General features: G+C 45.3%; 1 protein-coding gene across 10 annotated transcripts in view; it reads right to left on the bottom strand.

Moving 5' to 3' along the window:
* The window catches only part of LOC135366769 (secretin receptor-like), a 192,875-nt gene that overhangs the window by 150,298 nt on the left and 23,987 nt on the right, over nucleotides 1-18,590 (bottom strand). The window contains exon 1 of one of the 10 annotated variants that reach the window (XM_064599669.1): nucleotides 17,401-17,548. The exons of the other annotated variants lie outside the window; for them this stretch is intronic. The gene's annotated coding sequence lies outside the window, so the exon portion shown is untranslated. Of the gene's footprint in view, nucleotides 1-17,400; nucleotides 17,549-18,590 lie in introns of those variants that run through there. 10 annotated transcript variants of the gene reach the window in all.

Genomic DNA, 18,590 nt, shown 5'->3' with positions numbered 1-18,590 from the left:
CATCGACTGTCTGCATGAGTATAGATAAGGAGGTAGATAAGAGAAATAGATAAGGGAATAGAGATAGGGGATAGAGGAGGAGAAGAATATATGTGTGTATCACCTGTGCCGAAATGGTAACTACTGGTTAAGTATTAAAAGAAAATATTCTGAGCACTTTGTAGTGTGATGAAAAACCCCGAGACCAGGGAACACGAAGGGACAGACACAAACACGAAGTCTCAATGCTCCTTCGTGTTCCCTAGTCTCGGGGTTTTTCATCATGCATCATCTTCACCAGCTCCCTTGTTTCCTAGCCATTTTTTTTTTACTTTGTAATGTTCTACCTGCCTATTTTACACGTACACTATGTTACCATGTCATACCCTTCTCATAGTCGCGATTTATTTGTTGTTACTGTCGCACCCATGACACACGGGCAGACTGGAACTCATTTGAAGTAGGGGTCCTGTACACCTTAAAGGGTGTCTTGGAAGGAGTTTGCAATACAACATTTTTTCGTTCAGCAAATTTTAAACTACTCAATCTTATTCAAAGTTTATTCTCTTTTTTTTTTTCAAGTTCATAATACTCAGATAGCTGAGAGAGCGCATCGGATGGCGAAGTTTATAATTAATAGAACTTTCCAGCATCGTACTCGAAACGCGGTCGATACTGGCGGCCTTCTGGAAAGCGTATCGAATTAAAAATCGCTCGTATCAGTTGTGATGAGGCCCTAATAAGTTTGCGGAACGAATGTTACGTACATCGTTACGCACTCAACTGTAAGCGCGCTCTGGAGTAGCCAGCTCCACGCTCCTGAACCCTTGTACAATCTGCGTATTACTCTTATTTTCAATCCAATAGGCCATTTGCAAAAGTTCCGGGAAGCAGTGCGCGCCCTGGCAGGACGTGCTGGGAAATGCTGTGCAAAACGACAACGATTTGCTATCATCTCCGATCTCGTCGTCGTCGTACTGGTGTACGCACCGTCGCTGTGGTTTTGGACAGCATTTCCCGCCATGCCCTCCCAGGGCACGCTACGCTGCTCGGCCCCACACAATATAGTCAGGTGACAAAGGCACTTGCTCAGTTCCTGCGGTCCTGTGGCCTTCTGGGTGAACTGTGACCAGTTTTGTGTTTGTTTTCCTCTTTGTTCTTTTGTTTTTCTTTTTGTTTATTTGTTTTTCCTTTTGTTTATTTGTTTTTCCTTTTGTTTATTTGTTTTTCCTTTTGTTTATTTGTTTTCCTATGTTTGTTTGTTTTCCTATGTTTGTTTGTTTTCCTATGTTTGTTTGTTCCCCTTTTTCTTTGTTTTTCTTTTTGTTTGCCTTTATTTTAATTTTTTTTCCTTCCTGGGAATAGCAAGCCGCCATAGCGGTGGCTAACCTCTCCCTCTTAATTTTTTTTATATAATAAACATATTCCCGCCCCCCCCCCCCCCTCCCAGGGCGCGGGCTGCTCCCCGGAACTAATGGCCTATATGCAATCCGATCTGCGTGCTTTACTTGCGTGTGACCCACGTGCAGTTTTCGATTTCCCTATTTGGCCACACGTTAGCAAACAGAATTTCCATTGCCGTACATAACATCTATACTGACTAATCATTCTGTCCTACACTGAAGATTAAAGTATGGACTGAAGAACTGCTCCTACTTCAGACTACGAGTTAACCAAACTTCGCCCGTCTATGAAAGGACGGCGCTTAAGTTTTATGACAGATCCTCCGCATTGTAATATAGGAAGCGGCACTCGTGGGGGGGTCTTGGTCAAGTTCATTCCAGCGGAAGTTGTCCGAAGTCTGACGACGATCTAATCATGGAGATCGGCAGCGGCCGTGGCGTTTTAATGAAAGCAGTCATTAAACGAGGCTTTATCTATAGGCTGCCGCCATATGTGCAAGCGCCTACCGCGCTCAGTTAAGGCCACACACTAACCCTGATGCATAATAGAATCTGTCATCCACGCGTAATTCGCGTTCGATAGGATGATATAGGATCTGTCCTCTGCAAAAGTGGGACATTATGGGTATAGAGTGTTCTGTAATTGGGAAGTTTGGTCAGCGTTTCTTTTTATTTGTATGACTATTTGAAACGGAAAGACAGAGAATTGATTGGTTGACGGACTGAAAAAAAAAAAAATAAGAGAAATCATGGAGAAAAAGACAAAGTGAGCAAAGACTGATATGAATCCAGCAACGACATTTACTGTTTTTTTTTTTCTTTCTTTTTTTCCTTTTCTATCACATCACATCACATCACACGACATTTACTGCCTGCACGTTCACAAGAGCTTGCCCTTGACATCAGTTTAATCGAGCGGGTTTCTGTCACCCAAATTGAAAGGCTGTCAACAGACTAGGCAAGTGCAGCCTACAGGACAGAAGACAGACCCTGACAGACGTTGGAACGTCGGCCACTCAACGTGGAGTAGGTGCTAACTGAGAGGAAAAATAAGCAAAGGCAGCCCACACTTTGCGCCATGGTGAGCGCCATGTTTCAAGAATCAATGATGATTAATATAACTGCGTAACTGTCACAGAAGGGCGTGTGCCTCCCGTATGCAACAAATTAGAGGAGAGAACGACGTTATTTCTGATTACCGTTTGCTAGCAGCGTGATTGTGCGTTGAAGCTAGCTGTGCTGACCTTCAGGTGTGGCCGTTCTGTCCGTCAGCACTCTAGCGGAATATTCCTCCATATTTAATTATCTGCTTTCGTGTGGAATGCCCACACAAACATTGCTTTGTCACACCTGGACACAATGCAACGACTCGTGTCGATTGAACGCGCAGTTTTTGTTTTTGTTGTTTTTATACACTCTAATCGATCCATGGCATTCACAACGTCCTGCTGCTTTCCCACAACGCCTAAGTTGCGAAGTTCTTTTTGTATTGCGAGAAGTAGGAGTTCTGTACTTTTTTTCCTGCTACCCGACCATTCAGAAAAGAGTATGGCAGTATGACGGATACGAACTGCCGGAGGTTGCAGGCTTTGGCGTTGCGTTTATCTCTAAGTCTGTCCTTCTGACCTAAACCTGGTCAATACAGGGCATGGGCATTGGCACTGAGCAGAGTGTACGTTGGGATTGGGATTGGGATTGCCCTCACGATTGCTCTCGAGATTGCCCTCGCCTTCAGCGTGTGATTCGATGAAGGTCTGTTTCTGGAGTGCAGAGAATGGTACAGCGAATCAGTTAGATTTATTTATTTATTTATTATAAAAATTGATTGTTCCACGGAGTCCATTAAAGCTGGTCTTCAGAGCAGGGCCGCTAGTCATTATTTAGTGGAAGCTTAGGTCTTTACAACATTAGTAATCCTCTTCTGCGTACCTCGACAAAGCTCATTCATAGGTTACTCATTCTGGCGAATGAGCTGAGCATGAATGAGCAAACGGAGAGCTTCACTGACTGAATGACGAAGGACTCCGGATTATTGTGGATGCTGTGCAGATCAATTGTTGCCAACGGAGAAGTCAATAATTAACGAGGGTCCTGAAGAATAATTAATGGTTTGTACGCGTGCTTTGTGTTCACGACAAATTTTACCGCAAAGCCACAAGCAAGCAGCACACATATCGTCATCCCATCCCATTCTACCTTTCATATGTAAATATTTGCCGGAATGGCTGTACATATTGTAACTCGTGATAGTACTGACTCTTGATGTGAGCTCGCACATATCGTAACTAGTGTGCCTGACGCCAAGTTTTTCGCGCAGGTTGTCGTCAATAAATTTTCTTATAAAAACTACACGTATGATGTCATTGAAGAGCGCGTTGCTTATGAATATACCTCTTAACATGGCACATACATGATATGTAGCTTTGTTGTTGTTGTTGTTGTTGTCAAGCTGGCAACAAAATCGGTCGGGGCGACGCCTGGTATGAGACAACCCTCATTTGTGGCGGGCAACACTCAAACACTCGCTAATGTAATCGCACTAATCGCACTAATGTAATTAGTTACTCAAAAAATTGCTAAAAAATTAACTGATTACAAGTAACGCAATTACTTGTAACGCGTTACGTACAAGTCTGCAGCCTACGCATAAATACGTGCCCTTCGTCAATTTGAATGGACGAGGCTCTATAACTCAGCCACATTATCAATTTTCCACTCGCGTATTGGCGCATTGGCACTCACGTATACAGTTTGTTTGTCTGTGCGTGTGTGTGTGTGTGTATGGTTTTGGTTTGGGACCCAGTGTTATACGCATGCATTGTAGTTTTGGCGCCGTACATGACGGGCAATGCAAAGCTGGTGTCTGCTTCGGCACAGGGTTGCTCGCAATTTTCAATTTTGATTTTCTAAAAACTATAAGCGTTATTTGGACGAAAATTGTGGCGTTAGAGTCTCGAAGGCTTACGCAATTGATTGATTGGTTGATTGATTGACTGAAAAATAGAAAAAAAAACAGACTTACGTTATTGAATGAACATTACGAAATCTCGAACGAACCTCGAACTGCTGCGAGTAATTGCTGTACAACCACCGACGTACGAAGACGATTGTTTCTCTTGTGATATTATATATCTATATACGATATAATCTAATATGATATAATATATAATATCTATATACGATAGAATATATCTAATCTAACCTCATCATCTCCCTCATTGCACATACAATCATCCTTTCATTCCCATCATGCATAGCACGTAAATAAATGTTCTGTATAGATCCCTCTAATCTAATCTCTATCGTGCTCGCGCTCAAGACATTGTATCATGTGTACTCCAGAGTCCTTAGTACGCTACCTAACGCAAAGCCGTAATGCCGAACTCTACACTTCGGGAGTTTCTCCGTAACTATATTGCTCCGTACTTGAGCCTGCCATTCAACGAAGGAGCCAACGTGAACGCGAAACTCTCTTCGGAAATCACGGGCGTATATAGTGATCGTAATCGAGTCTATTAACCGTGGGCTGCCGCTACAAAGGGTTTCAGCGCGTGCAAAAGCCCTACGGTCGAGTCACCCTGCAACTGCGCTGCTCCGACATGCTTAATCTTCAATCAGGAGGGGGTCTACCAGCGATGGACCACTTCCAGCCTTTCGTTAATGAGCTGCAGTTGAGAAAGAGTTCACAAGCAGTTGGATCCGGACACGCCTCGACTTCTGGTCAGAGACGATGCCAATTACATCATGCTGGCTACCTTCTCCATATACCAAGGTGACTGGTGGTAGTAGTAGTAGTAGTAGTAGTAGTAGTAGTAGTAGTAGCAGTAATAATAAAAATGTGGAGATTTAGACCCGACCTAACGTGGGACCAGCTATTCCAAAGCGACTAGCGGCGCCTGACTAAAAGATCTTAATATGATGTGTCCTTTCCTGTGGCCTGTTGTGTAACGCCGACATTATAACAGTCACACGTGGTAACCTAATATCTCTCTTCAAAGCTTTTTTTATTCGTGTTCGCATGGAATGGATTCGTCAAGAGCGTGCACAAGCAAGCGTCACAAATTGAAACGAAATCCTCCAGCGAACTCCTCTTCGGCAGCTAACTCTCACTTCGCTTATATTATTCTTTTCTTTCTTTTTTTCTTAGAACAGCTTTTTAAGAACAGCTTGCGGTAGAGTTTAAACTTGCTTTGCCCCCTTTGTCGGACCATTTCTGCGCCTCTCAAATCGCGCGTTTCGGAGTTTAACCGAAATTTTTTTGCGCAGATGTCGGGGTGGTATAATTAAAGGTGGGCTTCACCGCACTTTACCTGAAAGCAAAGAGATACGTATACATCTGTCAGCAATCGTGCGCCGCAGGCTTAGCGGAGCACAAGCTACCGCCTCGAGTAAGTTCCGCTGAGAAGTTAGGAAACGATTGTTATTCTATTACTAGTACACTCTAAGAAAAAAAAGGAGTAAAACGGGGAGTAATTGCAGCTTCTAGTCCTATAGAATGCAGTCACTCCACTTTTTTCTCCTCTAACCCTCGCATTTACTCCCCAGGACCGCAAATTGGCACTGAACTTGGCAAGTGGTCTTCCGAACGCAACAGTCTAGCCAGACTTGTGCCCGTTACTCCAAAAAAGTAATTGATTACCGTTACCGTTACCCTTCTAGCAAACCGTTACAAATTACTCGACTCAAAATGTAATTGAGTAACGAGTATAAAAGTAACGCGTTACTCGGGCCGTTACTTTCAATTCATGCAAAAATTTCCGCCCCTGTGGGCTTCGAAAAAAAAGAGAAAAACCCCAACTCCCAAATATTGGGACAGATGAAATAGCGCGAAAGTCTCGCGCGTGAGAAGTAGCAATAATACTTTTTCCGCTTACTACAGTAGAATAGCCCAACAAAGACGAAGGAAATTTGTCACAGGGCCTCGTTATTTTGAGACAGACTGTAACTGATTACTCGAAAATAGATTGCTAAAAATTGTAATAGAATTATTTGAAAAACTACTTGTTCAAAAATGTAATTAGTTACTCAAAAAATTGTTAAAAAAATAACTGATTACAAGTAACGCAATTACTTGTAACGCGTTACGTACAAGTCTGCAGCCTACGCATAAATACGTGCCCTTGGTCAATTTGAATGGACGAGGCTCTATAACTCAGCCACCTTATCAATTTTCCGCTCACACAGAGTAAACAGTCAGCGCTAATTGTGCCCGTCGCAAGATCTTACATCACTCGATGTACATATCACGGTTGACGGTGTGATTCAATGTATTTTCATGCATGCACACGAATTATGTAACTGGTACTCTTAGAACAGAGCGTGAAATGCGGTCTCCACTCTGTGACATTCATTTACTCCCGTGCACTTACTCCCTGAAGAGACTATTTTTTGTGACAATGCACTTAGTCCCCAAAAGGAGCAAAATTACTCCTTTTCTTAGAGTGTAGTAAGATTACTGTTTTTGTTTTGTTTTGTTTTTTAAGACGTCGTTACGCTTTAACTAATGGATTAAGGGTTCAAAACGTGCAATGACGCTGCCCTAGCAAGAAGAAATCGTGTGATTTTATGGAACATCGCGTACCGCAACAGGTTCCATCGTTTCTAATCGAATAAGAACCGCGTCTGCACCAAGATGCTACAGGGTCATGCTGTCCGCATTCGTCGTTTGACATTTTGACATCTATTGTCATTTTATTGCTTTTACCATCGTATCATACGGTGTCTGTCTTGTAACGCCGATCAGATCTTTTATTCAGCAGAGTCTCATTTTCGATCACCCGTACTCTCTCGATTCGCTTTCGTTTAAACGTTAGTTACAACAGAAATACCACACGAAGCAATTTTTTGCCGTTTGCGGCGTGTAGAAGGGATGCTTTACTTGTAGAATACCGACAGTGTCGGAGAAGGTGTTACGACAAAACCGATATCCTACACAGTATTTAAAACGTTCTCACTATGTAGAATAAAACCATTTAGAATGTGTCAGAACCTTCTATAAATAGGGGGTAAGACCTACAACTAATATGTATGACAACACATTTACACCCGAAGTGTGTTTAAAAAAAACTATTACTGCGCATGGTGGACCTATGGCGACTACGGCAACACGCTATCCCTTTTAACCCTTTTCGACGCTATCCCGAAATATTTTCTTGCGATGCACCTATCCACATCTTCTTTGTTGGTGGAGTTTACACACGTGACAGATTCCGCGGCTGCGGAGTATTCTTGTGTGTTTTGACGGAACCTATCCCAAACTTCTGCCGCTCATAAATCACACGCTGTCTTGTGCAGTATGTACAGTGTCGCATAACATTTATTTTTCTTCTACTTTTTTTTTCGTATTCGTTTTTATTGTAGCAAGGGACGCAAAAGCGGTTACATTTATTCTGACGATTTCTCTCTCCTCGTTTGTCAGTCATAAAAAAAAAAGAGTGTGCATCATGGCCCATTTTTTCAACACATCTCCATATTTTTTTTTCTTTTTTCGGTCAATCAATCAAGCGAGACATGTCACCTGCACGCAGGCGACGGTGAACGATTCTCGACAACAGGCGACCTACGCTCTTAAAAAAAAAGGTGTACAGTAACTCCTTTTTGGGGCAGTCCATTCCTGCGACATATATCACTCCCTTTGTAGTGTACAATTACTCTCCAGTAGGGAGTTAAAGGATCTCCTCTAATTGGAGAGTACAATTACTCTCCTCTTCTCTGTTAAAGGAGTCTCCTTTTTTTGAGAGTAATTGCACTCTCTAAAAGGGAGTGATATATATGGTAAGGAAGAGGAGCTAAAGTATACCCTTTTTTTAAGAGTGTAGAAGTAAATGAACCAAGGTCGTGTCGAGCTGTCACGATTTCGGATTGTCTTTGCAAATACATAGAGCAGCAATTAGCTACATATGTATTGCAAAAGAAAGCCATATAAAGATAGCAAATTAATATCGATCGCCCTGTATCGAGCAATGGCAACAAAGACTACCCGTATAGAAAGGAACAGGATTCAGCCTATATAGCACATCCTGCTTTCGACACGGGTATATCATAAGTAAACACTGAGGTTTGGGAATGCCAGGTCGAAGAGAAAATAATAGGTCGAGGTAAAGCTAAAAACGGGAAAGGAAGCGAACTGTTTGGAGGCCATTGTCATTCGCAAGGTGCGTCCACAGATAAAGTAGAGCTGAAGTGGGAACCGTTTCTATTTGCTATCTTCCCTGCGTGGAGGTGTCGACTACTAAGGGCACAGTTCCCTTAGAAGTCGGCCCAGGACGCGCATTCCAAAAGGGCCTCAGTCGTGACGTTGCCCACCTCTGTGGGGCCGACAGCGGCGAGTCCTTTCACCACCTCCACCACCACCACCAGTGCCACCCACCTTCGTACGTCTTCCGGACCTTCAGCAACGATCAGCTATCAGCTATCAGCTATCAGCTATATCTTTAGTGGAGCAAGTGCCGTCTCGTGTGTTTCTTCGTCAGTGTTTCGTGCTCAGGTTTTATTCCAGGCACGTACCACCAGGCCCAGCCTCTGCCATTCTTGTGAGAAAGGTCGTACGGTTTTACACTCTAAACGTAGGGCTTCATCGCACGGCACGCTTCCGCGGCCAACCATTAGCCCGAATGACAACGTCCTCTTCCTTGAGCAGATGAAAACGGGAGGCGTACGCCATTTTTGTGGCAATTATGAGCTGCATAATGCCACAAAAATGCAAGGTGGTGGTGGTGGTGGTGGTGATAGGGCTTGCCGTTGTCGGCCTCACGTATGTGGGCAACGTCACGACTCACGCCCTGGGGGAATGTACGTCCTGGGCCGACTTCTAAGGGAACTGTGCCAAAAAATGCAAAAATGGCGTACGCCCCCGTTTTTAGCGAATCAGGAGAAAGAACGATGTCACTCGGGATGATGGTTGGCTAGGAGCGTGCTATGTGGTGAAATTCATTTTATAGAGTGCAGGGAATTGGCTGGGCTTTATCGTCTTTTTAAGTCTGGGCTTTAAGGCTGGGCTTTAAATGGTCCTGACGGAAACCACTAGAGAATACGACTTGGGTTAGTCAATAATCTCGGGGGGTTTCGAGTACGGATATCGTCCACTAGCGACTCGCCTGCGTCCTCACCCTTCTATAACTACCCCATCTCTACTTTACGACAGTGTGTCTTGTCAGGCCACACTAGGAACAGACCACAGGACCGTCGCTCATTGCACGAGCATGGACGGCGTTACGAAGCCGCGATCTTCAGGCGATGCCAGCAACGTGCCCCTGCTCCCGTGGCATAGTGGTTACGATGATCGCTTTCCGCGCCGGGACTGGGAGGTGACACGGGCTCGAATCCTGTCACCGGCTGTGCTGTCTGAGGTTTTCCCTGGGTTTTCCGAACACCTTCCAAACGAATGTCGGCACAGTTCCCCCTGAAGTCGGCCCAGGACGCATTCTAACACCCCCCTCCCCTGTCCCCCACTCCTTCCTGCTGTCCTCTCTTCATCAATCCACGCCTGTACGCCGCCCATAGCCACAGTTGCTTCGCGGCGCTGACACAGAATTTAAAAAAAACTAAGAACAGAACGAACAAGGACAAACACAGTTTACTGTTTAATGTCGTTACGGTGCCGCTTTTCATTCCCGTACGCGTCACTCTATGCGTGCATCTCCTAAATGTGGCAACGAGGCTGTAATCACGCTCATTCCCGGAGTGCACGTCACGAGAGACGATCAACAATGTCCTTTGCCCGGGCTTTGAGCTGTCACAGACGACAGCTTGACATCTAGAAAGTAAATCAACACACGTACGTGCACAGCCACGCAGAGAGACATAGTGACACTGCGGCCGAAGAACCACAGAGACAGGATGAGAGTAGCGTGGCTGCCATACTTTCTTCGTCGTCGCTTTTCTTTGCTCAAGTGGGACAAATAAATCGATTAATATCTTTGGTACGAGGACACGGCTGCTTTTCGAGTTGATACTGAGAAAGCGAAATATGTCGCTGGAACACATAGAAAGGAAATGTCGGCTGCGGAAGAGGTGTAGTGCGCGTATCGGAGCACGTGCAATCGCGGCGCACGCGAATCTGAAGAATCATCGTCAAGGGCTAAACGCATGGAGCGTTTTTCCGAAGTTTTCAGGACGCGCGCGCGCTCGGCGTGCGTGTGACCTCGTAAAAACCAGTTTTTCAACGCGCACGGACGGCGTACTCCGGAATCTGTCGACTACAGATATTCGCGCGCGTCAGGGGCGCGTTTTCCGAGAAGTAGACAGAACCATGGCCACCGTGCCGCGGACAAGGTGGCGTATGAGCAGCTCGCATAAATTTTTGGGACATTATCCATCACACTAAATTTACTTATAGATCTTAATGATGTCTGGAATGAAGGAACGCACGAACCACAGGAAAGAAGAGCATCTGTACGGTCTAACAGATATTTGTGGTCGACGAATATAGCAACAGTGGCGCGCGTCACTCGCTCCGTACGCGTCCCATGCGTTTCGGGTGGTCGCCTCGCTGGCGTTTTTTCGCCGCGTGTGCAAGGCCATGGCGTACGCGCGACGTTTTGACGCCGAGAAAACGTCCAATGCGTTTCGCCCTTAACGAACAAGGTGAACAAACGCCTTCCGGTCGTTTCTGGCAGCACTTATAGGACTCGTCTAATTAGTGAAAGGCAGGAGCTGTTTCTTAGAGGTACTTACATTTGGACATGTTCTTAACATATTCTCATACTCAGCAGGTCATTTCTCCTACCAAGCCAGCGTTAGACGCGCACAGCACTGAAATTACATTGTACTTGGTATTCGCCGATACCTGTCGGGTAAATCATGTACACGCAAGGAAAAACATCGAAAGACTCCGATTTCGCGAAGATCAATAAACATCGAAAAACATACGCCGAATCCGTCCAAAAATAAACATCGAAAACGCGTAACCCCTCTATCAACCACTTTCAACCACCCTCTCTCACTCATCCCGGATGAGTGAGAGAGTGTGTGGTTGATTTGTCCCTTCAGATGACGTGCCCTTGGAAGTCGCTCGGGAGGTGTGTGTTAGCTTAGCTCAATTGGTAGAGCCCTGGACCGGTAATCCAGAAGATGTGGGTTCGAGTCCTACAGCTGGCCAACCTTTTTAGTGACTTCCATCTTTCATCACTAACCACGATGCCATGGGAGCTGGTAAAAGTCGAAACATTGCACTCTGTGCACTCTCAGGAGAAAAAGGAATAATTTTAATCCTTTTTTGGGGGAAAGATGCATTGCCAGAGACATTAGTTTCTTTCGACACTGAAAGCTAGAAGTTTATGCGAAATTTAGGGAGTACCTGCGTGGCTGAGGAGTACATTTCAGGGTCAGAGGAATAAAATGCCGAGTAATTGCAACATATGGGACTAGAACGTGCAATTCTCCTGCAATTTAGTCCTCTTTTTTCCCCTTACAGCTGCAACACGTTCTTCGACATCAACAATCGCTTCGCTGATTGCTGGAATATCACGCTATTCAGTTTTAAAACTGATTAGTGGGAGAGTAGTAGAAAAGAGAGAGCATTGAAGCTCGATTTCACAGGCTTTGATCCACGATGCGCTTCACTAATGAAGCATAGAGAATAACAGGACGGCGCCGAATACCTGTACGAAGAACAGAGCAGTTGCGTATAGATATAAAATTTATCTCTGCGGTACTGTCTGTTATTAAATTATTTTACGTTGGGCTATATAAATCGAGTTGGAGGAAACGTTCGTTCATTAAAGAAAGCGGGGTACCGCTTTCAATAAGGAGAAGGTTGAAAATGAGTGGAACAGTGTACACGCATCTCGCTCAGAGATAAAATTTGTGTTATAGCTTTACTCGTATTTCCTTTAGCAGAAGCAGGTACACAAGGAGAGTCTCAAGTCCAAGATGGCTATATAGGACACTAAAAAAATGGCACTGAAGCTTCCTGAATTTAATAAGTACAAACTTTCGCGTGGTGGACCACGCTTTGTAAGAATGAATCGACACAACAGCGGGATATTCAATGCTTAGAGCCAAACGACCGTTTCGTTTTAGGGTTATCCCTGGTAGGATGTACAAGCACTGTGAAACACCTCATGCCATAGTCATCATCATGTATCTGTTGTTGTTGCATAAACAACAGTGCAGCAAAAAGACGTAAGCACGGATGAGAGATTTGTGATTGTAATAAACTTCTAATAAACATCACTTTTTAATAAATGTCTTAAACTTGAAGCAAATTATCTATGTGTTGAGAGTTATTGCAGCTAATATTGCTGCAAACGCACGCAAGGACTATGAAAGCATTCAATGGGGTCATCGTAGTTAACGATACTTGAGATTTTGCTTCCCGAACGTACAAATCATGCTCTATTTAAAAAAGTAAATAAATTAATCGATCATCAATCAGTCAATCAATAAATGTGGCCTACGAACAGGAACGAAAGGATTCATTATCTTAAAATAAAGCTAGTTGTTGTTGTTGTCATTGTTATCGTTCAATTGCAGACAATGTCCGCAAACTAAACCTATCGAACAATGAGGTAAGACGGGCAGGCACACCAGAAATTCCACGCTGGACGATAACAGACATCCCAGTTGTTCTTTCACCGAAAGATACTTCAAAACTAGCAGCCTAGCCCGCTTGCTTCGGGGAACATGTCTTGTACCCGGGTCTGCATACAAAGTTACTGACCTCTACTGACAGGCATTAAATAAAGGACATCCCAGTATTCCCGACGTCGACTGCTCTACTCATCAATTTTCAACCTTCATTCCTTCTTATCTCATTATCTCATCCAATCTCTCATCTCTCTACCTTCTCTATATCACTTATCTCATCTCAGCTACAGCCGTGACGCTGCCCGCATGTGTGACGTCAACATACGGCAACCCTGTCTCCCTCGCCACCCAACCACTTCCATCTCAACCGATTTCTTCCGTACCACTATTATTTGGTGGTCAAAGCAGCGCGCAATGTGACAAAAAAAAAAATTCCAATTACATCGAAATATAGAACTGAAAGTGTGGAGGAGAGCGTGAGACGGTCTTGCCTGTTTTTGTGTGCACCGCGTCCCAGTAAACGTTGTCTCGGTTCTGTTTTTGAAGCGGTTTTAAAGTTTAAACTGAAGACGTCGAAACCCAATCAATTTTCGCTAATCTATAGTACACTGACAGTGAGAGAGGGAGAAAACAAATGGAGACCTCAGCCGCGTCGATGCAGCCCACTGCTCCAGAACACCCGGTGTGTGGGCTAAACCAAGACGCTAATCACTTATCTCGAGATATTGCGAGCGTTGGGTCCTAAAAGAGCACAGAGAGATGCTGAGCACACATCTACGCCTTTCAGCAAGCGCACGGACACAAAGTGTGGGTTGTCTTCGCTGATTCATGCAAGGAAAGAGTACACTTAGCCACGTGACCTTAATAAGCCGGTCTCGTAGCGAGCTTAGTATGCGTCCTCGCAACTCGTGAAGTGAATTTCACGAGGAGGTCTTCTGTGATCCGCCTCCTCGGCTGCCGCTGTGTCCTGGTATCCCCTGGAGCACCATATTATGCCCTTTACTTGCAACTTGCAAGTGATTTGAAGGCCGCAGTGGCCAAGTGGTGCTCGACAGGTTGCCGGTACAACGACCATGCCAGTAAGCGTTATGGAGTATTGAAGCAAGCACAGTTCACTCGGACTCCGTGCATCACCTGGTCACGTGTAGGCCTATATACTCTTTCGGAGGATGCGAGACCGACGTGGTTAGAAACCAGAGACTTAGTGGCATTGTAGAAGTCATTCGGACACGTTGTCGTCTTCCGCGAGAGACGTGAAATAGGGGCACCATGCACTCTAAAACCAGATGGTGGCGGTGGTGGTGGTGGTGACGAAAACCGGCTTCACCGCATAGCACGCTCCTAGCCAACCATCATCCCCCGAATGACAACATTCTCTCCGTTGCTTTGGTGAAAACTAGGGGCGTACGCCATTTTTGTGGCAATTATGAACTGCATAATGCCACAAAAATGGCGTCGCCCCTAGTTTTCAGCAAATCAAGGGAGAGAACGTTGTCACTCGGGATGACGGATGGCTAGGAGCGTGCTATGCGGTGAACTTCTGTTTTAAGAGTGCATTATCGAGTCGGTCACGGTCACCTTTGTCTCGCCACGTAAAAAATAAAAATAATTGAATTCAACGAATTAGTATCATGTAGTAGTATGATGTGCTTTTCTCTCTCTCTCTCTCTCTCTCATCGTATGTCATTGTCATCGTTACAACCTGCCACCTAGCTGGCTAGGATACAGCCTTCTATGGTTTGTGCTAGCTAACCTCCCTTGTCTTTCACTCCTTCCTACTGTCCTCTCTCCATCTGTTCACATCCGTACGCTTTTCGGAGCCACGTTTGCTTCTCGGTGCTGACAACCCGGTAAAAAAAAAAGGAAACTGTCACTCGGCTTCTCCTCACACTTTCATCTTCAGCAGTGAAGCACGTTCTACAGGAGAGCGTTATGTTGCGCGCACTGATGCTACAAACTAGGTGGTGGTGGTGGTGGTGGTGGTGGTGGTGCTGAAAGAGCAGGCCATGGTCGTCCTCACGAAGGTGGGCAACGTCACGATTAACGCTCTAGGGGAAATGTGCGTCCTGTGCCGACTTCTAAGGGAATTGTGCCGACATATGTCTCACAGCGTCTGAGGAGAAATCCCAGACAGCACAGCAGGCACCGGGATTCGAACCCGGGTACCTCCAACACACCAACTTCCGCGCATGACATGCTCCTAGCCAACCATCATCCCGAGTGACACCGTCCTTTTTCCTGATTTGTTGTAAACGGGAGGCGTACGCCTTTTACTGACACTTATGCAGTTATAGTAAGTGTCACAAAAAGGCGCAAGCGCCGCACTTTCGTCCAATCAGGAGTGATAACGGCACCATTCTGTGGAATCATTGGACTTCAACATGTTAGGCGGTGACGTTCTGTCTCAAGAGCGCGTTTGGTGATCACCAAATGCGCGGTATTATATCACGCTCGACGTCATCACAGTCGACTGTGACGACGTCGAGCGTGATATAATACCCTTGTCACACGGACGGGCTTCAATGATTATTGAAACCAACGGCTAACTTGCGTGTAGCGCCACCAAGCGTGTAACATGTCAACTTGTCAAACAGCATTGGAAAAGCGAAACCGAAACAAACTGAATTTGTAACGCAAACATTACAAATTCACTTTCGGTTTCGCTTATCCAATGCTCTCTGACAAGTGGACAGGTTACGCGCTTGGTGGCGCTACGCGTATATAAAATGGTCCTTGGTTTCAATGATCTCGCGAGACTCGGAATCATGACGTGTGAGAATCACCGTATATACATCATCGGCTCCAGGTACTCGAGAATCGCTGGGAGTCGACTATCGAGCACCCCTAGTGTTGAGTCCTCGAATTTTAGAACTGGAGTCACCGCCACGTGGATGACGTCACGAGAGCCGAGCCGCGGTATTTTCGCCCACCAAGAGTCGCTGATGATGATGATGATGATTCGGAGTTTAATGGCGCAAGGGCAGCTTAGGCCATAAACCAAAGAGTCGACTCACTCGACGCTCGAGTCCAATAAACGAATACAACCGTATAGTGTGTGCTTCGAGCTTCGTTTGGTTTTTTCACTTTTTGTCTTGGTAGGAACCTGGGGATGTAAAAAAGTGGCTCGACAAACGTTTGAAACGCTGATGGAGGGTTTTTTTTTTTTTTTTTTTGCTCGAATCGGACATATCATGCTACTCACACACCAGGGATTTCTTTGCCGCAGCCTTGTTAGGTTCTAGAAACAAGTGAGCATGAGCACGAAGCGCTCGGTGGACCCAAGCAGGACTTCGTTCAGAATTATGCGTTAACTAAGCGGTAGGTGACACATTCTCGTTTCTTCCCAACATCATTTCATGATGTCAAGGTGAAGTCGAATGCAAGGAAACAAGTAGACGGACGAAGGAAATCAAGGTAACCCGTCATGCGTTCTCAGGAGACGTTCTTTGTTTTTACAAGCTCGAAGAATAGTGAAGTGTAATGCTTTCTACCGATAGGTATTCCTTCTATGCTAGGAATTTTACACTCCTTGCTAAGATCAAACTGTGCAGAGAGGTGCGCTCGGAACTCGGAAGAATTTCATTTTCTCATGAAGTGAGATTGATGACGTGCTACTCCTGTCAGGCTGTACAGTGTGGAAGGAGGAATAGCCCCGATGTTCTGGAGCAAGATCATAGCAACTTTTTCCCGCCAATGAACTCCCAAGCTCATAGCAACGTTTCCCGCCAATGAACTCCCTCCAAAGCAAACGACAAAGCAAACTTCTTAGCATTTGACAAAGCATCCCATCATGCAATCCCAATTCGTGTGCATGCCACCGCGTGCAGCGTACTGTATGAGGATATTGTATATCCGAGGTATTGATATTGACTGTAAAGTGAAGTTTGCGAGCATCACAGACCGTCGACGCCAAAGCCCCCATAAAAGTGGAAGAATCCACCGTAGGCAACGTCACAAATGAAGATTTGTTTCCTTTTTGTGTATTGTCTGTATTGAACCTGAGCTCATATCAATCCAGGTATCAAACTCACTCGCAAGCAAGGCGTATAACTTCAAGTTCATTAAAAAAAAAACGAAACCTCCGGGCACAAAAACTTTTGCTCCCATTAACTGTCAGCGAACAACAACAACAACAACAAGAAATGAAGGTGGAGTGATGATGACAACGCAATCATGCAATTCCGCAAACGTTCCTGCATGTCCATGCATGCTCCTATCCCAAGCAGCACAATGTACTGAAAGTCGAGTGCAATAGGGGTGGCCGGCATGTGTCTTATCAATGTTATTTAGTTTCACAAGTCTGTTCAAGGCCTTCCACCTACCCGTTCACCCCTATTGCACTCGACTTTCAGTACATTGTGCTGCTTGGGATAGCACCTCCAAACTTCCGGAAGCACAATGTGCGCTCAATCTCGATGACACGGACAAAAGTTGTGGCTTTTTGTCAAAGTAAGTTTCTGAGTAGAAAAATGCACTTTTGCCAACTCACGTTGTAGGTGCCTACACCGCTCGATAACAAAGGTCCCGTGGGAAGCGCGCGTATCTCCAGATTTGAACTCTTTCGCTGCACGGAACACGGGTTCTATGCTCACTCTTTCCCAAGCGCCCGACAAGTGGCGGGCACTCTTTGGCGGCGGCGGCAGCGGCGGCGGGGGAGCTCGGGCCAGTGGCGCCGCGAGCGGCACCCGTGACTGTCAACCGCATGATCGGTCTTCTATTTTGCGAATGTCGATATTTATCTACCTCATTTCTTTCTCTTTTTTTTTTAACTTCTCTGGTAATCGATGAAGATTAACTCCGTCAGGCGCTGATCCCCAACCTTTCAGTTGTCATTGTTGACTTAAACACGAAGAAACTTTTGCCGCTCGATATGCCGATATGTCGTCGCTGTCAGTCGCGAGAGATAAAGGTTCGCTCGTCTCAACACTGATAACTGTTGGGTGTAGGGAACTCTCGTGACATAGGATGACGAAAACAATATCCGGAAGAGACAGGAGGTAAGACGAGATCGGTTTTGGGGGATCCATGCACGAGGTACGTCGTACCCTGTAGGTACCCATTACACCCATTATTTTCCTTTTTTTTTTCTTCTTCTTCTTAATACCCCCGCCTCCCCCATTACAAGGGTACGAAGTTTGAAGGTTGATCGATTTTGAAACTGTTACGTAATCTTACCGGGACCCAACAGGTACTGCAGCCAATCTCTGCTAAAGTAAATTTCTGTTCCGTCTTTTTGAAGAATGACACGTCACCGTAACCTTTTGCGTCTGATATCGAGTGGCATTGTAACCTACCAATATAGCTCTCATACATTAGGTGATAGTTATCGTTGTCGCACATCGCATACATTAGGCTTTTAATTGCGTCATTAATATTTATTGAAGCTTACTGGTTTTATTTGGCTATTTGGGATCAGAGATATAGCATCATCTATGTCACCCTAGAATCAATAAATATTCGTTCGTATGCGCCAGATATTTCCGACAGCGCCTTGCTTGCTTTTTCAAGGCAGCCCATAAACTTCACCGTCAACTAAATCGCGCACCTAATCCGACAAAAGTGTTCGTATAAATCAACTAGAGGCCAGAACTAAAACCTATGCGTTCGCAGCTCTGTGGCGTAAATGTTTTACGTCCGATATCGCACGCTTTGTGCGGTTTTGTTCCTTGCAGCACGACG

Source organism: Ornithodoros turicata, chromosome 8, assembly GCF_037126465.1.
Source record: "Ornithodoros turicata isolate Travis chromosome 8, ASM3712646v1, whole genome shotgun sequence".
Lineage (NCBI taxonomy): Eukaryota > Metazoa > Arthropoda > Arachnida > Ixodida > Argasidae > Ornithodoros > Ornithodoros turicata.
This window is presented reverse-complemented; position numbering and strand designations above follow the sequence as displayed.